The following is a 25,875-nucleotide window of genomic DNA, read 5'->3' as shown; positions in this document are numbered from 1 at the left end:
TTGGAGATTTCACAGTGAATTTTTTTCGTTTCCGTTCACGTTGTCAGGTAGAAAACTCGATTTTAGGGGGAGTTTCTTCTTCGTGTTTTTCTAGAAAAACTCGTTTCAATCTCCGTTTCAAGCCTCAATTCTGGACACTCAATTTTTTTCTTCCTGCTGTCATCATGTGCATGCTATTGGGTGCCGGCATAGGCACCGGTGGGCTCGCGCATGGGTGCCAGGCGCGCCATGGCCTTCGTCGGGCCATCGCGATGTCTCAACTTCAAACCCTTGTTTCTCCCTCGTCCGGACTCCAAATCGAGTGAACTTTTTTTTGAACTTGACTAATTTTTTGCTGTCTTTCCAACAGTATGCTCGGTTGCACCCAGATCTTCCTGGATAATTACCAGTTCACCTTTTTGCTTTAAATGCTCGTTTTTCTTCGTCATGCTATTTCTCCTTCGCTGCACTCCGAATCATGCAATTCTTGAGTCCATCTTGATTAGTTTTTTGTTATCTTTCCAGCGGTGTGCTCGGTGGCACCCGAGTCCACAGTTTTCAGAAATGACTATTTTGCCCCTGGGGGCTTATTTGTCATATTTTCGATCTTTTGCTTCTGCATCAGTTCTCATTGAGTTCCTCGAGCTCATGGAAGGTCACTTTGACTTCTTAGAGTCATGTTTTCTATTTTCGCTTCTGCATTCGGATCCGTTATTGGGTCAATCTTTGGTTCATCACTGGACGCACTGGCTTGAAAAACTAGGGCCGTCACAGGTGGTATCAGAGCTCCTAGGTTTGAATACCTTGGATGACGGGTTTTGGGTACATATCACATTTTTGTTGCTATATAATACGTGTACATATGCTACTTGTTAACATGTTTCAGTATTATAACATGTTTATTACTTCTTGATAACATGCTTGGTTTGATAACCTGTCACATGCTTAATTAACAAATTATTTTGAAGCTTACTTAATTCGTTTTAGCATGTTGTATATGCTTATCTGCTTTAACATGACTGTATATTGCATATATTGCCTTACTTCTTGTTTCATGCATTCATGGCGTGAGTTGCATTCGATCATAATAACTCGTGTTATTATTGATCTTGTTTCCTTTTAGGGCATCGTGTTAGGGTTCCAGTAGAATCCTGTAGAGTTCCCACCGAACGCGTTGGCATCTTGGTTTGGAGGATGTTTCCTTTCCTCGTAATGAGAGATTGGACTCATCTAGGTTCGGTTGTACATTTTATGTATGGTGTCTTTAGAAAGGCATTGCATTCATTCTTTTGATTTTACGAACTTGCCATTTGTGTGATCACTTTTACATGTTTATGAGCTCCATTGTTGACGGGCATACCTTAAAAACATGTTTAGGGTGTATGACTATGTGATCGTTGTATGAAGATGTATATGATACGTTTGCTTATACTGTATCTGTTTATCATGTTTGTGCCGTTGGTGGTGTATAGCTCGTTGTTATTTGTTTAACCTCTATGTGATAAGTGGTTTATTTGGTTTACTTTATGTGTACTATGCTTAGTGCTACGATATTATTTGATTTATATCATTTAAATTTTGCGAGCATATACTATGTGAGTATTTAGTTTATACTGTTTCATCTTTCCTGCACTTATGTTAGGGTTTTGTGACCTTGGATGTCGGTTTTGTCATGAGCGAACTACGTAGTAGACTTGTGTTTTAAGGTTTTAGTTGCCCATGATTGGGATTTTAATCCAATATTTTGTCTTCTGTATGTAGCCTTACGGTAGGTCTACTTCAGATCGGTGCATAGGTTTTTGGTTTTGTAGGTCCAATCCATTGGCTTGAGGGCACACTCGTCAGGCTATGGATTCGGGACTGGTGTTGTTGTTGTTGCATTTTCAAATGTGGGGGTCGTTAGTTACGCCAGCGTTAGGGATTTAAGGCCTTAAGCGTAACGGTGCCAATGACATTGTTGTTAGAGATTTGGGATTAGCTACCCCAACTCTCGCGGATGCTTGGTTCCCGTAATGTTTTTGGTAATGATCACTTTCGACATTGATGTCATTTGTATCGAAAAGTTTCTTTCTGGGTTGATCTGATGAGGGTATGTTATGAACTAGTGCCTTATACTGTCATGCTACCTTACTGTCGAGTAAGTGTGAGCGGGTTCTGGTTATTATTCGTACTGCCATGTCATTCTTAGCCATCTATCATGATTTGACTTGTCATTGTCTTGGGGATTCTCTCGATGATTGACTTGAGTTGATATGCCGATTCGTTTGGGGAGCGTCACCCAGTTCTTGGTTTTTGTGTTCTTTCGGACAACCTTTAGGTTTTTGAGGTTGTCTTTTCGCACCTTATAGTTTACCCTTTGGTCTGATCTTGCTTGGATCTTGTTCGGTTCTCTTTTGTCTGTTCTTGATTTCAGGGACGAAATCCCTTTAAGGAGGGTAGGTTGTAATGACCCGGTCATTTTCTTTCCTTTCCCTTTTTTCAGATTTTCACAGATATTTTTTTTCCGTTGATCTTTTCCTTTCTAAGTTCTGTTTCTCATCACTTAGTGTCATCTTGAGTACTCTGGAATAATTTCTGAGGCTCTTTTCTTTGGAGTGACAACTTCCTTTAAAGACCGAGTCATTTCCACATTTTTCGTTTTTCTACACAATTCACTTTTCGTCCTTTTCCCTATTTTGCCTTTTCCCCGTTTGTCACTTTTTGGCGCAACCTCACTTTTTGTGCTCGGAGTTAGTTTTTGACTTTACATATCTTCATTCTAAGTGGTTTCCACGAAATACATATCTTTACTTTTGTAGAAAGTACTCTGGTTGCTCCCGGTGTCCATAAGGGCATGGATGCACAGTTCTTCAGAATCTTTTTCATTTCTTGGGGTGTTTTTCATAAATATCTTTTGAAGATATTTTATTTCAGGGGTTTTTAAGAAAATATTTTTGGAAGATATTTTCATTCTGGGCTATTAGTGCAGTTTTCACTTTTTGGAGGGGTCATTGTGCAATTAATGAAAGTCATTGCAAAAATGCCTCATTTTGAGCCTGGATCCTCGTATGGGATTTATTTTTATATTTTGTCGAGTTGTGTACTCTTAGAATTTCCTTCTGGTCGTTTTTCTCCAGTTTCAGAGTTTCTAGCCCCGGTTGCCGCCGAACTTGTTTGGGGCATATCTCTCTGCTCGGGACTCAGTTTTTGACGCCGTTTCTTTTGTTCTTCATATTTTCTCATTTTGAATCTTTTTTGTTCACAGAGTTTTTCCGTTTGAGCCCGTCTGCTCAAATTTTACTTTTCTAGATCCGGCGGGGCCCTTTCGGGGCACTTTTTGAGATTTTCTATAAATAGGGAGACTTATAGTCAAAAAGTCATCTTCTCCCCTCTCCACGCACGACCAGAACCTGCTATGGCAGTCCAAGGGGGGCTGCCACCCTTCTCCTCTCATTTAAACCTCCTTCCCTTTGTTATAAAGTCATAGTGCCTTCGCATTTTGTGTTTGTCTTGACTACGTGTTTCTTTTCCCCTTATTAGAACCCATTTTTGGCCAATTTTTGAGTTCGGGTTTGAGGTCAAGTTAGGATTTTGGTAGGTCCTCTTTGGAGTTTAATGTTCACGGCGTTGTCCCCGACAAAACCCCGAAGTATTGTCGGATTTGGAGCCGTTTCATTTTGGTTCCTTTTGAGATTTTCATCTCAAATTGAGGTAGGGGATGTTTTAGGATTACATATGTGTTGTATTGAGTGTTTCCTATGATTATACAACTTGTATGCATGCTTTTGTTGATAATCTAGAATTTAATTTAATTATTTTCTATATTTAAGATTTAATTCTCATGATGATATTCAACTTAGAATTAAATTGTGACATGCTAGTATATTAGGCTTTGGTATATTTGTTAACATATATTAAATTGGAAGTATTTGATAAAGAATTGCACTTTTTATTTAATAATTATCTTTTGTGAAAGTTTAATTATCATGGACATACCTTGCATGGAATTAACTTGTGATAGGCTATTAAATTAAGTCTTGGCATGTTCTTTAACATACTTTAATTTGAGAGCATTTAGATGAGTATGAAAATCTAGAGATTTTAATTAAAATGATTAATTAAAATCTATTTTAAAGGTCCATTGGTTTAATTAAGTTTTTAACTTGATATTTGTGATGACTAGGGCTTGTATACTAGTATATGTTAGTTTGGGACCAATTGATGTTATTTTAGAATTTAGGGATTTGACTATCATGGTTTAATTAAATTCCATCTTATTGTTTTAATGGCCTAATTAAGTTTTTGAATTGGTATATGCAATGACAATGCTATGTTGTTTAATATGTGTTAATTAGGGACCATTAGGTTGAGATTTGAAACTTAGGGAAATTAATTAATTTACTTGATTAATTTCCGTTTCTATTGCATTTTTTATTTAATCATGAATTTGGCATTGGAAGTATATTTAAATCATGATTTTGGACTTGTATAAGATTCTTTAGTTTATGTTTTCAATATTGAATTATATTGTTATTGCGTGTAACGAATCGCACACTGGAGATTCGACATGAGGTGTTATTATAGCGCGTAACGAATCGCGCTCTGAAGATTCGACATTTGTCATCCTATAGTAGTTGTGGATTTAGAGCATGAGCTGTGTGGTTACAACCTACTTGTCCATGGAATGTAGTTTCGTGCTTTATATATATTTCGTATATAAGTTGTAAACTTATTTATTTTGAAGTCACTTTGGACATTGTTACTACGATATGGCTAGAGTTTTGCTCTAGTGCGGGAGGTATGAGTTCTCCCCCATCAAGATAGTGGGCACTAGGGGTGGTATTACTAGCGGGTTAGTGCCCGTAATAGCTGTTGAGGTCTCGGCAGAATTCCGAACTTAGATGTCCAAGTATTCCACTATTTGATTTCGCACTTTTAGATTTCTAGTGGATAACCTAGAGAATCTATGTCTTGATGTGTGGTATTAGAAATTCTAATTATATTAAATTACTATATTTAGTTGATTTCGCACTTTTAGATTTCTAGTTGATAATCTAGAGAATCTATATCTTGATGTGTGGTATTAGAAATTCTAAGTATACTAAATTGCTATATTTAGTTGATTTCGCACTTTTAGATTTCAAGTTGATAACTTTGAGAATCTATATCTTGTTGCTTTGTATAGCATGCTTCTGTGTTAGTTAAATTGCATAGATATTGTGATTCGTGTTTTATTGTTCAAATGTGACTTAGGAATGATCCTATAGATTCATTTGGAACATAGACGTTAGGTGGCATGACCCACCTTTGTCGTTTTTGTATATTAGATTTCAAGTTAATGACTTTGAGAATCTATATCATATTACTTTGTCTAGCATGCTCCTATGTTGTTTGAATTCCATGGATGATGTTATTTGTGGTAGAAATGATCTAGGGTAGCTTAGAATACTCTCTGAGTCTCATCTTGACATAGACGTTAAGTGGCATGATCCCCTTTGACATGTTTCACCTTAAGGTGATAAAATTGTAAAATGCTAGGTCGATGCATGCTCATTTCCTACGAGTAGCTTTATGTTTCTCACCCCAAAGTTACTAGGGCATATTTCAGGTACAGGAATCAAGGTTGAGATTCTCATTATGCTCGGATGATTTGTGGACTTGAAGGTTCCATTCTTGTAAAGGTTGGCTTGAATTGCCATCTGTAGCCTTATTTGTCAAATGTGTATATTTGATTCTAAACTTGTAATGTGTGCCTAAGCACACTTTTTGATTCTCATTTTATGTATATGATATAAGGCCACGGGCCAAATTTCATTTGAAGCCCATGTTTATTCATAATGGTTATATTTTGCCTTTAATGAGAATATGTGAAAAAACATACGTTTTAGTATGTTATTTTGCACCGGAGTGTGCTTTATGTAAGAAATTCATTATCTAGTATTCATTTAATATGTATGAGGTGTGGCCAAGGGCCAAACACCATTTAGTTTTCATTTTTGCATTTTAGTTCACATATTGTATTTTTTTGGCTAAAATAGTAGAAACTGAGCCTTTAAGGGTTCATTTTCAAATTGGGTGGTGTAAATTATGTTCTGACACCTCCACTAGGTCTCATTCATCTTGTATGAAGTGTGGCCAAAGGCCAAACGGTCATTTGAAACCATTTCCTAATTTTGGTTTCCATATTTTCCATTTCAAGTTCATTTTCGCCTTTTTAGCTGTCGGGGGGTCGGATTTTGACTCGGCCATTTCTGGGGGCCACAGACCATTCCCATGCACTCAAAATCATCATTTACGTTTGTGTGCATGATCGTTTTCAAGACAAACCCTTTCCTTTGTGATTTGAGCCTCCTATAGACTCATTTTAATATTTTCTTGCATAATCTGATTTTAGGGCCTTTTGGAGTTTTTCTTTGGAAAATAAATCCTAGTCTTCACATGGCACTTAGAAAACGTGATTTTAGGGGTGATTTCTTTTTCATGTTTTTCCAGAAAATGTCGTCTTGATACCGGAAATCCCTCGTGAAGTTTCAACTTCCAGTTTTCATTTTAGCAGCTTTTTAGCTCTCTTGACCAGATTTCTTGGGAGGGCGTTTTGGCCATTTTGTAGTGAGTTTTTTTCATTTTCTGTTGCGAATCTAGGTAGAAAATTTGATTTCGGGAGGGGTTTCTTTTTCGTGTTTTTCTAGAAAAATTCATCTTCTAGCCCGTTTCTGCTCTCAGATCCTGTAGCAGCTTTTTGCCTTTTGTCCAGTTCTGATCTAGGGGCATTTTGGGGATTTCATAGTGAATTTTTTTCATTTCTATCTACATTGTCGGGTAGAAAACTCAGTTTTAGGGGGGGTTTCTTCTTCGTGTTTTTCTACAAAAACTCGTTTCGACCTCCGTTTCAAGCCTCAGTTCTGGACACTTAATTTTTTCTTCTTGTTGTCATCATGTGCATACCATTGGGTGCCGGCATGGGTGCCGGTGGGCTTGCACATGGGCGCCGGGCGCGCCATGGCCTTCGTCGGGCCGCCACGACGTCTCAACTTCAAACCCTCGTTTCTCCCTCGTCCGGACTCCAAATCGAGTGAACTTTGTTTTGAACTTGACAAATTTTTCGCTGTCTTTCCAACAGTGTGCTAGGTTTCACACGGATTTTCCTAGATAATTACCAGTTTACCCTTTTTACTTTAAGTGCTCATTTTTCTTTGTCATGCCGTTTCTCCTTCGTCCGGACTCCGAATCATGTGATTCTTGAGTCCATCTTAATTAGTTTTTCGTTGTGTTTCCAGCGGTGTGCTCGGTGGTACCCGAGTCCACAGTTTTCAAAAATGACTATTTTGCCCCTGAGGGCTTATTTGTCATATTTTCAATCTTTTGCTTCCGCATCAGTTCTCATTGAGTTCCTCGACCTCATGGAAGGTCACTTTGACTTCTTAGAGTCTTGTTTTCTATTTTCGCTTCCGCATTCGGATCCGTTATCAGGTCAATCTTCAGTTCATCACAAGACGCACTGGCTTGAAAAACCAGGGCTGTCACAGGTATGGCACCGTTTGAGACGTTGTACAGTCGACTATGTCGATCTCCTATTTGTTGGTTAGAGGTCGATAAGAGTAGATTTCTAGGTCTTGAATTTATTAAGGATACCTTTGAGAAGATTGTTCTTATTCGTGACTGCATGCATACTATCCAGAGTAGGCAGAAGAGTTATGGAGATCATCGTACTCGCAGTTTAGAGTTTCAGGTAGGGGATCAGGTGTTTCTCAAAGTGTCTCCCATGAAGGGAGTAATACGCTTTAAGAAGAAGGGGAAGTTGTCACCACGTTTTGTTGGTCCTTTTATGATTACAGATCAAGTGGGAGCTGTAGCTTATTAGTTAGCAATTCCAGATCATCTACATTGGGTCCATAATGTCTTCCATGTGTCCATGTTGCAGAAATTTCTGCGAGATGAGGATCGCTATCAGCATATAGATGTTGGCGAGATTGAGTTGCAGCCAGATGCGATGTATGTCGAGCCACCTAGTCGTATTCTTGATCGTCATGAGCAAGTGCTTCGCAACAAGACTATTCCTCTTGTGCGCGTTCAGTGGAGCCATCATAATGAGGCTGAGTCCACTTGGGAACGGGAAGATGTCATCCGTTCAAAATTTCTAGAATTGCTGAATTAAAGTAAAAGTTGAATTCCGAGGACGTAATTCCTTTGTTAGGGGAGAAGAATGTAATACCCGTAAATTTTTTAAGACTTTTATTTATTTATTTTATTTTATTTTTATTTATCTACATGGCTATTTAAATTGTTGTGTATTTATTTTAGGATTTTATTTGATTGTCATTTAATTTTTGATTATTGATTATTTATTTTATTTTTATTTTTATCTACTTGGCTATTTGATTTGTTTGTGAAGTGTTTATTTATTTGAGATTTAAATGTTACTTATTTAGTTGGATTTCTTTAGTTAATTGTAAATTTTTATCGATGCTATTGTATTTTATTTTATCTTTTTTTAGTTAGTTGTATGGATAGGAAAATATATAAATTTATATAAGTATATATATCTATACTAAAGTGTGATATATATATATATATGTGTGTGTTTGTGTGTGTGTGTATGTTTAGTATATTATAAATATATATAAACTATATTAATTTATTATATATATGTATATGCACATTTTCATATATATGTATATATTGCATAGGTGTATAACTTTATTAATATTATTTAAAGTTATTTTTATTATTATTTAATAGGTTTGTTAGTTTTCAATGGTCTGTGGCATTTTGGATGGTTTTGATTAGTTGTGGGTCTGATATATATAGGTTAGAAATATCTTAGTTAATTGCATTATATATAAATATATATATAGTTATTGTTCGGTAGAACTGGGTATTGCAAGGAAAGCCACAAAACAGAGAGCGGTGGAGAGAGAAAAAGAGGAAGAAAGAGTGAAAGAAGAGGAGAGAAAAAAATAAAGGAAGGAGGAGAGTGGTAAGGCCGGTTATTGTGGGTGAATTAGGACCACTAGGGGCATCGACGGCAACCCGAAAACTGCCAGCGTCAAAAGGAAAATCGGAGGAGAAAAGAGTTCTAATCCAAAATTCAAAAAAAGGCAAATCCTTATTCTATTCATTCTCTTTAAATCTATGTTCAGTTCATCTCTAGAAGGATTGTAGCATTTAATTTCAGAAAAGAAATTTTAGAATTTCATGTTTAAATTGGGTCATGACAGTGTGAAATTTGTGTATATGTATGTTCTTGTTTATATTGTTGCTGTTATAAGTTTTTAGTGCATAACTGATAATGAAATTTTAGTTTATTTTAATGCATAAATGAATTTGTATATATAGCATTCTGATTTAAGTTGAAGTGGTAAGAGGGGATAAAGCCGACTTCTTGTCGGCCTAGTTGGGAAAAATCGGCCTAGGTGATTTTGGGGTATTGGATATCTATTTTGTCTTTATCTAGATTTTTCTGCAAAAATTTTTAAAGTTAGCCAAGTGGGCCGAAGTTTAAGGATGATGTTGTGAACATATACGGCAAAGTATATATATGTTTTGTTTGTTATTTGTATGATAAGTATTATATTTATATGGCAATCAGTAGTGCCCAAAAATCTCATGTTGGGAAGTGGTTTATATATATAGCAAGTTTATATATATAGGTTGTACATTGGCAGATAGTTTCATATTATTTTTATATAGCATTTTTTTTATATATATAACAATTATATATATATATATATATATATATATATATATATATATGTTTTTGTTTTGTAAATTTGCTATGATAAAATAGTATAAACATATATGAAGTGTTGTATGGTTTATATATATAACAATTGACATTTTTATTAGTATGCTATGATATTAAAATATAGTCATAGTTTGGACATTGATTTATTTACATGTGGACAATTATAGCGTGTTGTATCTAGTATATAATTTAATGACAATAAGGGAAATAAAGGAACTTATTTGGATGGTAAGTTACTGATTTAATGTCTATTAAGTTACATTGTTATATCAATTTTCGTAGATGATGTATTTTATTAATTGTTCATGTAACAGTAAATGGCTTTACTTTTGTTGCAAGTCAATTTTCATGATACTTAGACCAACTTTTAAACTTATACATATTTGTATATATATGTGTATGATGGATGACCATTGTCAGGATATGGTCTTAACAGCACCATTGTTAAGATATGGCTTGTTGATACATATATGGGCCGGCTATTAAGTTTAGACCTATATGTTTAGTCATACCACTGTCAGGATATGGTTGTGACCTTAAATTGTGTCATTGTCAGGATATAGCTATAGTTACTTACATAAATATATTTTAATTGGGTACCATGATACGAACTTGAGATCTCGGGATCGATGGTTAGGGTTGGCGTATATTGCCAGATGAGATGGGTAGCTGGACATAGGGATGTGTGTGCCCTGGTAAAAGAGGTACTCATGACCACCTTGTGTGCGCTTACATGAGACCTACTATCCGGTTGAGGCTATCTTATAATCCAGTAAGAGTCTATAGTGTTTTTACTTATGTATATGGACTTACATAGATATTACATGAATCGGATTAGGATGTATCGTTTATCAGGTCTCTATTAGGGATGTAGTAGAAAAGGGTTGTTCGTGCGTTTTAACCCACCTTTGTTGTTATCTTTTCAGGTCCTTGTTAGTTCCAGGTGTAGAGTTAGTTCGTGACGAACAGAGGCCTTATTCACTCTTCCGGTGTCATCAACGTAGGACTTTACATTATATTTTTATTATTTATAAGATAGACATTTATTATTTATCTATTAGTTTGGGATTTTATTTAGGGGTCCACATTGTATGGATTCTTAAGTTGTAATCTGGAGGTTTTTTTCTTTTAACGAGAATTTATTGGAGATTACGATATCAGAAAATTTATTATTTAATTATTAATTTAGATTTCCCTTTCAGTGGTATTTATTTATTTTATCATTATTTTTTTGTATTCTATGCTTGCTTATTATTGATTGGCTGATATTCCCTGATTTTGTGTGCGGATTTGATCAACCTGTGTTCTGAAATTAGGGGGTATTACATTCGGCACCCATCAAGGCTGAGCACCCATTTGGCACTAAGGCTGAGCACCCATTCGACAGTCATCAAGGTCAGTTGTTCTGACCTATTATCAAGCGTTCGGACTTGCAATGTCAGGCGTTCTAATATAAGTCAGATGTTCTGATAGAAAGGTCAAGCTTTCTGACCTATAGCCAAGCATTCTAACTGCCGAACGACGGAACAGAAAGCAACACTTTGCTGAACGGCAAAATAGAAACAAGAAATCAGCCGAACGACAAAACAAAAAGCAAGGAATCAGTCGAATGTCAAAACAGAAGCAAGTTTAAGGCTAACCTTAAGGCTACATATGCATTCCCAATGATCGAAAATAGGTTTATAAGCAAACTATGAAAGTAAATTAGCATACATGTCATATAAATATCTTTGGCCCTTGGCTTCATTACATACACATCCAAAGAGTATCAAAAGGTACACTTAAGTGCACATTACATAGTTTGAACAAAGTTTATAACCTTTGACATGGTAACCCAAAATGAAGCATGATATGCTAACAAGTGCATATTCTAATATAAGAAAAATACTCCAAGTAGTCAAGCAAGCCCCGGGGTGTTATGCATCCCACAAAAACGTCTATTTACCTGAAAAACAACCCGATAACTTTGGGATAAGTAAATAAGTTCCTCGTAGGGAATGAGCATGCATTGACCTAGCTGTACACAAACTTATCACATTAACATGGAACAATTCAAGAGGGGTCATAGCTCATAAAGTCTATGTCAAAATGTTTCCATAAGATCATTCCTAAGTCATATTAGCATAAGGCACATGAATTAAAATATCAATGAGATTGAACAAAATTGGAGTAATCCATACAACACGACAAGGTTCAAATATTCAAGAAATACAACTTGAAATTTAAATAGTGAAATCAACCAATATGGATTCTTGGATATCGCCCGGATTAAACCGTCATCTTGGGATCACTTTAGGGCTATGAACCCATGGGTACCTTCCCCTAGTGTGCACTATAATGTAGGGAGCTCTCTATCTCCCGTACTAGAACCAAATCCTAGCCATGTCAATTCTTGATTGATATCCCAAGTTTCAAAATCAACAAGTCGTGCAAATCAAGATAGTATCAAGATACAAGTAATGCAGTAAACCACATTCCATGCACAACCAAGATTATGGAAACACATAAGTCATGCCCTAAGTCATCAACTATAATGGCATGTGAAATGTCAAGAAATCATAGGATCCATCTGCATAGACTACAAACTATGATATATAACATAATGAATCCATCGATGTAAATATACCACTAGTATAAGATTGTTGATTTAATCATTTGTTTAACAACACTTGAACAATTAACTCATTCCAATGTAAGGGTGCAAGTTCATTAACTACATTAATGAAGCTAAGTTGTAATAGGTCATGATACATGATAAAGACACGAAAGCTCCATGAATTACATAACTAAGTCATTAGGACAATTAACTAGAAATTAATTAAACTAATTAATTAATTTCTCTAGAATTCAAAAGTGATTCAAATGATCCCAAATTAATATATTACAAGTGTTAAGTCATAGCCTTTAAGAAGATCATGTCCTAGCTTAATTTCATGCAAGGTGTGACAACCTACAAATTTAAAAATCAAGTAAAAGACATGAAAACAATTTATAGTAACTATAAAAGCAATCTAAACACTTAGATTATAAACTTAAATCACCCACTACCTCATAAAAGGATTGTTCCTCTTGAATCCAAGGGAAGCAAAGGAATTTCAAGTTTTCCTTCTAGGGTTATGAAGAGGAAGGTGGGGCAAAGCTTTTGTATTCCAAGCTTTATGGTCTAAGGTGAGTGGAAGGAGGCTAAAATGAAGTCCAAAGCTCTAAGCCAAGCTTTTCCTTCAATGGAGGCTAGGTAGCTTGAGAGCAAAGTGATGAGAAAGATATAAAAAAGTGAGGTGAGTGGAGGATTTAGCATTCATCCACTCACTAGGTAATCCTACACCATGGTCTTCACACATACAATGCAAGACCAAAAATGAAGCCTACACTTGTCACTAATGTAAGACTCCTTCCTAGGCTTAATCCTAAGCCTACACTTATCAACTATCCAAGCCAACAAGTGCACCTATCCTAGGCCAACAAGTGGGTGAATATCCACCTTCCATGTGTCATCATACTAAGCCTCTAAGTGGTTCCACCACTGTGACGGCCCAAGTTTTATAAACTCGGTGCATCAGTGATGACTTAAAGATGACCCGATAACGGATCCGAAACGCAGAAGCGAAAGATGATTAAAGAAAAAGAAAAGAAAGGTTCTAAGCACCCACTCTGCACTCAATACTGAGCACCCATTCGGCACTCAAATAAGGTCGGTCGTTCTGACCTACATGGCTAGGTGTTCAGACATTCTGACCTATATGGTCGGGTGCTCAGACATTCTGACCTACATGGTCAGGCATTCTGACCTTCATGGTCAAACGTTTGGACGTTCTGACGTTATGATACTTCGGACTTACATGGTTAAGCCTTCGAACGTTCTGACCTATTGGGTCAAGCTTTCGGACCTACATGGTCAAGCCTTCGAACGTTCTGAAGTTCAGGCGTTCTGACAAAAGGTTCAAGCATTCAGACGTTCTGACGTTCAGGCGTTCTAACAAAAGGTTCAAGTGTTCAGACGTTCTGACAAAAGGTTCAAGCGTTCTGACGTTCAGGCGTTCTGACAAAAGGTTCAAGCGTTCAGATGCTGATGTTCTAACGTTCAGGCGTTCTGACAAAAGGTTCAAGCGTTCAGACGTTCAGACGTTCTAACTGTCGAACGACGAAATAGTAAGCAAGTTTAAGGCAACCTTGAGGCTATACATGCAATCCCGATGACCCAAAACAAATTTAAAAATATACTTGTATGAACTTTTAAAACTAATGGCTCTTGGCCTCATGTTATACATACAAAACATGCATCAAAAAGTGAACTTAGATACACATTACATATCAAGGAAGCCATCTTAGCTTCTAAAATACCATATATCCATGGTATGCAAAAATATAACATCAAAAGTAAGCATGCTAAACATTTGCATGTCAATACACAAAAATATTCCAAAGTGCTCATAAACCTCTAAGGATGATGAGCATCCGAGAATATTGTCTCCTTACCAGTAAAATAACCCAAACAACTAGGGTGAGTAATCAAGTTACTCGTAGGAAGAAGTATATGCATATACCCTAAAGTTTCAATATCATTGCAAGATCAATATAGACGAATACAAGGGATCATTCCACTTAACGTCTATGTTCAAGGTGTTCTAAGGGATCATCTTAAGTAAACCTAAATGATTTTTTAACAACACAACATCAATATGGATGTACTAAACAATATCAAATCGCCAATAACCAAAATTACAAGTCACAATTAAGCATTGGTTGTCAACTTGGAATTGAATGCGAAACCAAAAAGTGGGAAAACTTGGAGATCAAATCCCGGAGTAAACCAAGACCTAAAAGGTTATTCCGGGCATTAACCCGCTGGGAATACCACCCTAGTGTGCACGATACAAAATGGGGAGAACTCGTACCTACCACACTAGAGCCAAACTTTAGCCATATGAATTACAACAATATCCCAAGAGAATCCACAATCATAATTAAGTTCAAAACTTATGTACAATAATTAGGCATTATGACCTATCAAGTGTTCGGACATTCTGACCTTCATGGTCAGACGTTATGACGTTCTAACGTTCAGACGTTCTGACCTACGTGGTTAGGCGTTCTGACCTTCTGACGTTCTGACCTCCGAACGACAAAACAGAGAGCAAAAATCTGGGCATGTAAATCACCTTCTATACACAAGTAATTTGAAACCACACAAACCATGTCTTAGGGTTCCAAGTCTAGAATGGCATAATAAATGACAAGTCCTCATCATGATATAATATATAAAAAATACCACCAACTTATCAATTAAATCATGCTTCAACAATAAGCTTTATATATTAAAAAGCAATTAACAAGAATATAGAATTATCATACATGCTTAAATCAATAAATCATAAGTCATATGTGAGGATTTCCAATAATATGCAAGACTACAATATTAAAAGTATGTACACAATACATATTAAACCCCAAAGGATCATAAAACACTTAAAGTATAAACATACTACCACCCCTACCTCAATAGAGAATTGAATCTCTATAATCCAAGCAACCAAGCTTTAAAACGGAAAATAATTCTAGGGTTTTATAGAGGAGAGTGAGAGGAAACTTTTACTTCCTAATGTTAAAGGTCTAAGGTGAGTGGAAGAAAGCCAAAAGTGAAGAAGTAAGCTTTAAACCAAGCTCCCCTTCAATAGAGTTTAGGTTTGGATGAGGGTAAAAGGGAATGAAGATAAGATAAATGAAATGTGGTGGGCAAAGGATCTAGTATACCTCTACTCACTAGGTGTTCTTACACTACCTCTCACACACACACAATGCAAGACTCAATTTGATGCCTACATTTGTCACCAATCCATGGCTCCTTCCTAGACTTAATCCTAAGCCTACACTTGTCAACCATCCAAGCCAACAAGTGCACTTATCATAGGCCAACAAGTGGGTGAATCTCCACCCTCCAAATGTCAAGCGATTAAGCTTCCAAGTCACTCTACCCCAATGCCGACAAGTGGCACCATGAGAGTGTGACACTTGTCACACTTTTCAAAAATTGCAAAAAGGTTATTTTTCAAAATATCTTCTAAATGAAATTACAAAATGGTCCCTAAGACAAAAAATAATTATTTTACATAATTACACTAAAACCCCAAAAGAATAGAATATTTACAAATATATATATATATATATATATATATGTATGTATATGCATCCATGCCCTTTATGAAAAAGGTAAGCAACTAGCGTGATTTCCTACAAAAGTAAAAATACAAATACCTTGGAAATCAAATATTATGGATGCATGCAAAGTCGGAATCAAATTCGAACAAGTAAAGTGAGGATATGCAAAGAAAAACAATAAACGGGAAAAAGACGAAAAAAAATAAATTACCGAAAAAAAAAGAAAGGAAGAAAAATGATCGGGTCATTATAACCACAATGTCAACAAGTAGCTCCATTGGAGTGTGACACATGTCACATTTTTTGGAAATTGCAAAAAGGTCATTTTTGAAATTACCTTCCAAATTAAATTTCAAAGTGGTCCCCAAGGTGAAAAATAATTACTTTATTTAACTACATAAAACCCCTAAAAGTCAAGAATATTTTCGAAGAAACTATGCATCCATACCATTTACAAGAAAAGTAAACATTTAATATGCTTTTCTAGCACAGTAAAAATATACATATCATGGATGCATGTAAAGCCAGAATCAAATCCGAGCACAAAAAGTGAGGTTATGCAAACGAAAACGAAAATCGGGAAAAAGACAAAAATGGAAAAAAAGAAACGTGTCGAAAAAAGAAAGGAGAGAAATAACCGGGTCATTACACATTATATTATTCTTTAGATTTTAATTGCTGAACTACTTATTTCTATTTTACAATTATTGGATTGGTTTGTGGATTATATGCACCGGTATGAGACAGTGACAAATTAGGGATAGACTAGATCAAAGCGCTAAGTCCTACCTATTCTGGAATAAGGGAATGGATTAACTACAATGTTAAATCCTACTTATATTCATATCAAATTGACGGAACAGTTGGATAACATACTGGATGGATGTTTAGTTTATATTCTGGATTAGGATGGATTATATATATATATATATATATATATATATATATATATATATATATATATATAGTTATGAGCTATGATATGACCTTGAGTCTCAGGATCATGGTTAGAGTGCGTATATCGCCTAGGATGAATAACTGGACATAGTAGACATCTGAGTGCCATGGTAGGTCTATGTATATATGCCTACTTTATGTGCGATTTGCATGTTACCTTCTATTCATATTGAGATAGACCTATGGACTAGTGAGCGTCCTATAGTGTATATTAATACATATATGGACTATTTAGCTATTGTTGAGTTATTTAGGATGTATCTGCATATCGAGTCTCTGTTTGGATTGTAGTAGAGTAGAACTTGCTCGTGGGCCTGACCCACGATTATTTTTCAGATATTGGGCGGTTCCAACAGTCTTAGAGCTTGTTCGTGCTAAGCAAAGACAGTCGCTCACTCTTCCAACTATGTAGGACTTCTATTTATGATTTAGTTTTGGATTCCTTTTTAGTTGGGTTTATTGTTCAATTGGGATTTTCTAGGGGTCCACATAGTATGGATTCCCGAGTTGTATTATAAAGTGGAGGATTACTTATATCAGAGAAATTTATTAATGAAAGTTTATTCTGAGGAATTATTGGATTATCATGTTAGTTTCTTTTCATCATTTTATTTATTATTATTGATCATATTTGTATTCTGTGTTTGATTATTGCCGATTTGTTTGTGATATCCTCGAGTATTTGGGCGTGGGTCTGGCCAACCCGCATTCAGAAATTCGAGGATATCACATGAACCTTCCACTTCATCAACTTTATAGGAAGTTAAATCCCAATGTTCAGTGATGGTTTCAACCCTAATCTGAAATCTTTTAGGTAATGACCTTAAGATTTTCTAACAGATTTTCTTATCACTAACCTTTTTTCCCTAAGTGACGCAGTTCAGAAATTATTTCAAGAAGACTAGAATTAAAAAAAAAAAAAAGATTCATCTTCTTTCATCACGATGTTCCCAAAGTTATGAGAAAGCATCTGAATTTTGGATAATTTCACTTTTGAAGTCCCTTCATGAGTAACCTGCAAAATATCCCAAGCTACTTTAGCAGTTTTATAATAAGAAATTCTAGCATATTCAGATCGAACAACATAATTAATAATTGTATATAAAGCTTTTTCATTAGCATCACTACGCTTAATTTCAATAGCAGTAAAAGCGAAAACATCTTTTAACTCTTTGACTTTTTTACCATCCACAGCTTTATCTACTATAGGTGGTGTATAGCCAGATTCAACTATTGCCTAAGTTTTACCACCTGAATTTTGCAAATAGACTCTCATCTTTGATTTCCAAAAATTATAATTATCTCTTTCAAACAAAGGATCAAGTTGATTAGAACCACATTCTTTCAACGCATAAGACATGATTAAAAATCAATTTTTGAAATCAAAACAAAACTTTTCAACAAGGATCAACTCAATGTGTAGATATTGGCTTTGATACCAAATTGTGAGTCGTATACAGCGGAATATATAGAAAGTTTTGATTATTTTAAAAACAGATCTTGTATTTTTCTAACTTTCTTTATTTTTGTAATTAATAAATTAATATCATGCAATATAAAATAAAGCAAAGTAAAATTAGAGATGACACTAGGATTTTAGTAAGGAAACCCCAGTTGATAAAATACATCAACTGTTTGCGTAAGAAAAACCTCGTGGACTGTACAATCTAAAGTAAACTGATCCACTATGCTTGAAACAAAGTACACTGAACTTTGACTCTGGCTCACACCCTATCGTTCTACCAAACACCAATTGCTGACAATCCTCTAGCTTTGCGACTTCCCATCCAACAACAACTTGACCTCAGACTTATGCTTGATCTTTGTAGAAAAGTACCAGGTAGATCAAATAACATTCCTCGAATACTCCAACCCTTTCAAAGTGTGATCGCTTTTACTTCTGCTCTTCAACTTCTGGATTTGATGTAGAAGTAGATATATTTTTGTTTGATCAATGTAGATGTAACTGTATGATCATAATCAGGATTCGAACACCATAACTCTAAACTCACTATGTGTTTATGTGTATGTGTTCTAGAAAAACAAACAGAAAATTCTCTAAGAATTTCTAAGAGAAAAATCTTTCTAAAGCTTTTTAAGAATAATAAACTGATAATGTAAAAGCCGTGAATAAACCTATGTGTATGACAAGGTTTAAATAGAGTTTAAAATGTCCTAGTCCCTCTGAAAATATGAAAAATTCGTGCATAGGACTTGGTACAATTCTAGACCAACTAGGAAACAATTCTGAAACAGGAAATTAAAAGTTGGAAATTGATCAGGACTACTTGAACCGGTTCAGAAGGGCTGAACCGGTTCAAGTTTGGCAGTTGGTGAATTCGAAACTAACTTGAACCCTTGAACTGGTTTAGAAGGGTTGAACCGGTTCAAGTTGGCTAGAACTTGAATTTTGGTTCATTCAGCTTAAAAACATTCTAGGATAAGTTCTGAAAAATATGGAAAGTGTTAAATGTGTCTTACCCTGTTTAGAATCCTTCCTAATGTGTTTTTTTTATCTTATTTTGAATGATTTCAATTATGGTAACTTAATACAACCTTTTCAATTCCGTAATCGCCGTCGATCTTGCTGACTTGCATTACAAGTAACTGAAATTACAACTCGACATACACTTGTTTTGTTTACTATAATTGCTAAATATAAAATAATATCTCACACCACATAATATCTATGTTTTTTTTTATTTTATTCATCTCTTCACCTCTGTTTTTTTTTATTTTATTCATCTCTTCACATCTGTTTTATGTTTTGCAACATGGGTCAATGGTAATTAGAGCTGGATAAGAAAGGTATTTGAAAAGCAGTTCACGGATAAAAAGTAATGAATCTTATGGGTCCTACAATCAAGTTTACAATTCAACAATTGAGATCCTGAAATCCTGACAATGGTGACTGCCACTTTGCATTTTTCAAATATTGGAAAACTTTGCTCTATAACTTTCGACATACGTCTCTAGCCAAGTTAGAAGGCCCATAAATTTTCTTCTACAATAATTGTTATTTTTAATTATTACACTTCAACAAATAGAGAGATTTGATAGTTGGTCTTACAATTCAACAATTGAGATCGTGAAATCCTGACAATGGTGACTGCCACTTTGCATTTTTCAAATATTGGAAAACTTTGCTCTATAACTTTCGACATACGTCTCTAGCCAAGTTAGAAGGCCCATAAATTTTCTTCTACAATAATTGTTATTTTTAATTATTACACTTCAACAAATAGAGAGATTTGATAGTTGGTCAAAGATTTTTATCTTTTTTCACCTTCCTTTTTAAAGGGCACCCATTTTTTTTTTCCTTTATATATTAAACCAACCTAAGAATTTTTTTTTCCTTTATATTATTAAACTTCAACCAATAAATAGAATTTAATAGTAGACCCAAAATATTTATATCCTTATATTACATTTTTTTCTCTCTCTTCCATCGTCATTAAATCAGCATATATATATATATATATATATATTTCACCTCATTATCTTTAGATTATTTACATCAACAGTAAATATTAAAAATATATTTAACAATTGTGGTGTAAAGTGGTGAAACTTTCTACTGCATTTTTCTAAGACTCCTAACTTTTATTTTCTTGTATTTTTTATTTTTTTATTTTTCACATATTTTTTCTCCTCTCTTAGTACATTTTATTTATTTATTTATATTATTTTTTTTCAACTTCTCCACTTTACAATCTCACTATTTCACTCGGTTAGAAGATTTTGAATACACTTTTATTTTATTAAAGAATTTGTTGGAGGATTGGACCAAATTCTTCGAAATCAGTTTCTATTATTCTATAATTTAAATTAGTTTATAGTTTTGTTAATTTTTATTATTATAAAATTATATATTTTGTTTTTGGGTTGTCATCAATTTTATTTATATTGTTGAATATGTCTAAATTTAAAAATTGCAAAACAAATAATATATGAACATATTATCAGCTTAAACTAACTTCTAACCTCGATAACATAGTGGTTTAATACCTTCGGTAGATTTTAAAGTATCAAGTTTCGACTTTTTGTATCTACTAATATAACTTTTAACCGTTCCTTTTTTTAAAAATAATAATAATAAAATAAAAAATAAATAAATAAATAACGCATAAACATATAGATTTTATTAAAGTGCCACATTATTTTTTTTTAACCTAAAGCCCTCAAATTCTATTGAACCCGCGATGACATTATGGACATCTAGCATTAAGCCTCTTGGTCAACTAAGATGGGACGTACAATATCGATTAGGGTACGAACAAAAAAGTTTTGAAAACCGTGATTAAAATGAGCAGACAGGAGGGTTGTACCTCCTCCATTGAAAAGTAGCTCATGCTAGCAGAAGAGGGTTTTATTAAAAATTTAAAACATTGCTCAATTATGTAGTCATTGTGTTCAAGTTGAACTTGAGTTCTTCTTCTTCTTCTTCTTTTTCTCCCTTTTTTTTTTTTTTTTTTTTCTCTCTAGTTGAGACTCACACACAGTGCCTTCATTGAGGTCGAATCTCTGACCTTTATTTGAAAAGTAAAAATCTTATACCACTAAGTCACAGGTATGTAATCCAATAACCCGATAAATACTTAATAATATTTTGTATGATTGTTATGAAATGACTTGATCTCCAAACGCTCTCTGCTCAGCTCTACACTTGATTGTTCAAGAACATTATCATTATTGATTCGATAACTATGACACTCAAACCCTAACGAACAATGTTATACAAATTCTGAAATTGGACTGAACTTTTGATTTACAAAACTCATATTCACGAGTGTGAGTTCGACTGTGTAGTAGTAAAAATATTTTGCTCCCGCATTTGTTAGAAATTGGCCGCCACCTAATTCTGGCAGTAGCGGAGGTGGAGTTGGTACTTCAGCGAACTCGCAATGGCGACTCTGGCATATATATATATTATAAGCGGTAACTCCATCTCCAATATTGATTGTATCTCTTACAATAACTGTATAATTCAGTGAATAATCAATCTTGAAGTTAATTCTTCGGTTAAACCCAAGAGCTGAAGTGGGTAAGGAAGAGCTATATGTTCTACTATATTAATTTTACAAATATATATATATATATTTGTAAAATGTCTGTGTATATATATGTGTCTATATATATTTATTTATTTTTTCTCTCCCTACTGTAAGCAGAAATTCTGAATTCATGATAAAATATCTCTGCCCCCACTCCCTCCATGATGTGCCATGTAATTGTTTAAAACAATGCTCAAACTCTCATTGAGAAAATTGTAAAGGATTGAAACCTAAGTCACACAGTGCAAAGTACGAAAACGACAAAATTTGGGAGCGCAGAGTGTGGGAGTGTCACATGATTAAAAAAATTATGTGATTTAGATTGAAACTCCATTTAACAATTTAACAAACTAACAAAGCCTCAGTCCCAATTACTTGGAATAGTATGAGCGAAAAAACGTAGTGTACAGAATTTATTAGCCGTGTCTAGTGTATCTAGAAACTTTTGGGTATTAAGTGACACATTTTAGAATGTATGAAATAGTATGTATTGTATTGAATGAATAATGAATAGTACATGAGTCCCTAGTACTTTTTCATTCCTTTTTATCTTAATGAATGTTTTTGGAATAATAGTTACTTTTAACAACAGTGAAGACATAAAATTATAGAGGATACTAAAAGTTATTGAACATGTAATCCCATCCCAGATTAGGAGTATTAGAAGGTTACACAAAGAGAACAGCTTAGGTTAACATAGTAACTTGGTCCCTTTCTGACCATTATTTTAGTTTCACACTGCAAATGCGATCTTTGTAATACTAATACTACATATACCATGCATCTTTATGGTCCATATACACACTCTAGACTAGCGATGCTGCTGGTTCATAATTTTTGATAAAGCTCCAAAGGAAGTCGCGGCTTGAGGACAACTTCGAGTGGGCTTACCTTGGGCAAGGCAATGCCCGGGCCTTCTTTCATGTCCACCTCCATGTTCATTGGTGTTGTTATGTCAAACCCTTGAAGGAAACGAGCAAGTGTCAATTGAATCACTTGCCAACCGAAATTGACAGCAGGGCACATTCTTCTGCCAGAGCTGAATGGTATGTACTCAAAATTCTGACCCCCAACACCGACAGTTGCATGCGTTGTTAGGAACCTCTCGGGCTGAAACTCAGAAGGATCTGACCACAGGCGCGGATCGCGATGTAGCTTCCATAGGTTAACAATTAAACGTGTGCCCTTTGGGACATGGTAGCCACCTATGTAACAGTCTTCCATGGCCTCACGAGGCCCTGATACCGGACCTGGTGGATATAATCTCAATGTTTCTTTGATAATGGCTTGTAGGTATGTTAGGTTCTTGATATCTGATTCTTCAACCCACTTGTCTCTTCCTACGTGGATGTCCAGCTCATCTTGGGCCTTTTTTAACACGTGCGATTGTTCATTAGTAAGGAGAGACTCCATATTAATGTCTCAGCCGTACTTTCTGAACCGGTCATGATGAGAATCTATAGATATGGTGATTGGATTGTTATTGAAAAAAGGTCTTAATTAAAAGACGGAAGAAATAAAATAAAAATAATTCTTTCATAGTGATACAGAACAAATAGAATAAAAATCATTCTTTCATAGTGATATAGTCCACACAAACTTCAAGACTCATAGAAAAGTTAGTTTTTATGGGTTAATAACCTAAATAATATAATGATAATTTAGAAGTTTGAAGAGAAAAAAAATGAGGAGGTAGGAAAATTAAGCTGTTTCTAGTTCTTATTAAATTGAGAAAGTAGATTATATCTTTGTTAGTTATGGAAATCTATAAAGAATGTGTAGAATTAAAGAGATTTCCAGATCTTCAATGTTCCTACATGATTTATTCATTTGGGAAAAGATTATAGAAGCTATAAACACACACACTCTATTAAGTTGAACCAAGCTTTTTAATATTATGACACTCTAGTGTTTTACATAGGGATAAAATCATTTTTTTTTTTTTTTTTTTGTTAATTATCGAAAAAAAAAAATCATTTTTTTTTGCTTTTTAATATCAATAAATATTACCAAATGATAGAATTATTCTGAACCACAGCTCTCTCAATCTTTCATTGCTCACCCCATGAATCTGACCATATGGTAACTGGTGAGATGTTTTCTAATGACACTAATGTTTTTAATGACTATGTTGTCCTAAGTTTTGTCCAAATAATTGAAATTTAGAAATTTTCATGTTATAATCAAGATTCTTACCAGTACTGTTGCCTTGATGATGGTGCTGCGCTTGTAGCTGGATGCACCGGTATCTTCTGCAAGGGTTGATAGCATCAAATCCATGAAGTCGCGTTCGCCACTGGATTTGCACTGTTTTCTATCCTGAATATGTTCTTGCAGCCATCTTTCGAAGACTGCATCAAGTTCCTTAGAAGTCTCTTTCATAGCTTTGACATGCCCTCCAATATCAACCCATTCAAGCCATGGAATGTTATCGGACACAACGAAAACCCCACCAAGGTACAATGCTTTCTTTATTGCTTGTTTGAAATCCAAATCCTCGCTGTTGCTCTCGTCAGCAGCAAATCGCTTTCCAGCTAGCATCCTGACGATAATATTGAATGTCAGAAGCTCAAACCACTTGTTGATGACCACCTTGGTTGGGAAGTCTCTGTTCTTTACACATAGCAAGTGCAGATCATTAATGAATGAGTCCACTTCCGAGACTCGTACGTGCTTGAGCTGCTCAAGGCGATGCTTTGTCATGAGCTCCAATGCAACCATCTTGCGCATATCACGCCAATATGGTCCATACGGCGCTAGGGCAAAGAGGGCGTAGTCATAGCCGAGGTACTTCCCCACTGCCATGCTTGGCCGTGTTGCGAAAATTGTGTCATTGGTAGTGAAGCACTCTTTTACTGCCTCCCAGCTACTCACCACTAGCGCTGGACTACTGCCGAGCCGGAGTGAGTAAATGGCACCGTATTTATCGGCCAATGCTCCAAGAGTTCGGGCAATTGGGAGTTCACCCCCAAGAAGATGGAGGTGACCTATAATGGGCCAAGCACCAGATGGTTCTGGGGCTCCAATGCTCTTGCTATTTTTAGTACCGTTTGGTCTAATTCTTTTGAAACTACAGAGGACCACCAAAACTAGAAGTGCTATAATTTCTAGCAAAAGAGAGAAAAAATCCATTGTGGTCATGTGAAGCTGGAATGGTAATACATTTAAGACTTGCATACATATTTATAATGGAGTACTGATGAATAGGGAGCCAATAAAACTGGACTAAGTGGACTAATGATGTTATTACCGCATTTTACACGTGTTGACGTGTGGTACTTTGCCCGCGTGATCATTACCATCACCACAAGCAACACGTTTACTTGAGGAAGACTTGGTAATATCATATCAGGAATGGAATCAACTAATTATATTTTATTACATAAATAAAAATATATTTATTTAGTAGGTGAGATCAATATATTCGAGTTTTTAATCAGTCGGTGATATCATGTCTTCGATATTTCAACAACACTAAAGTATTTTTCGCGAGGTAAGGGTTTTCCCGTGATTAGAGATCTATATGACATGGTTTATATAAAAAGATTGTTATCTTCTTCTTGTACTTGAGTACCATGCATTATTTGTTGGGCAACTTGACTAATTTGCATGCCAAAAAGGTTTATGCTTGTGATGATTTTTTGAATCTATTATGGGCATTCTTCTTTTGCTACCATTACTGTGAATATATTGGTCTATTGCCTCATCATACTACCTTTTTTTTTTTTTTTTTTAAGAACTCGGAACTCTATTGGACAGGTTCTTTAGATTCACCTGAGCTACAAATTGAGGATTTTATAACCAATTCAACAACAACAGTATCAATTAAATCAAAAATTATAATGAAAGTATTGGAGTTCGAAGTGGAAACATATTAAAATTCAGTCCGTTGCCTTACCACCATCATCCTCGGAACTATAATTGCCTCATCATTCTCGAGGTTGATGAAGTTATTATTGCAAAGAAAATGGCACAAAATTAGTAGAGCCCCTTATGACACGAAGA

At 35.1% G+C, this 25,875-nt stretch overlaps 1 pseudogene; it reads right to left on the bottom strand.

Moving 5' to 3' along the window:
* Positions 1-22,450: 22,450 nt before the first annotated feature.
* On the bottom strand, positions 22,451-25,060 carry LOC132306641 (xanthotoxin 5-hydroxylase CYP82C4-like; annotated as a pseudogene).
* Positions 25,061-25,875: the final 815 nt, after the last annotated feature.

This window comes from Cornus florida, unplaced genomic scaffold (genome assembly GCF_030987335.1).
Source record: "Cornus florida cultivar Cherokee Brave unplaced genomic scaffold, ASM3098733v1 CherokeeBrave_3.0.0_Hap2_Chr05, whole genome shotgun sequence".
In the NCBI taxonomy this organism is placed as follows: domain Eukaryota; kingdom Viridiplantae; phylum Streptophyta; class Magnoliopsida; order Cornales; family Cornaceae; genus Cornus; species Cornus florida.
The sequence above is the reverse complement of the archived record's forward strand: the minus strand, read 5'-3'. Positions and strand labels throughout refer to the sequence as shown.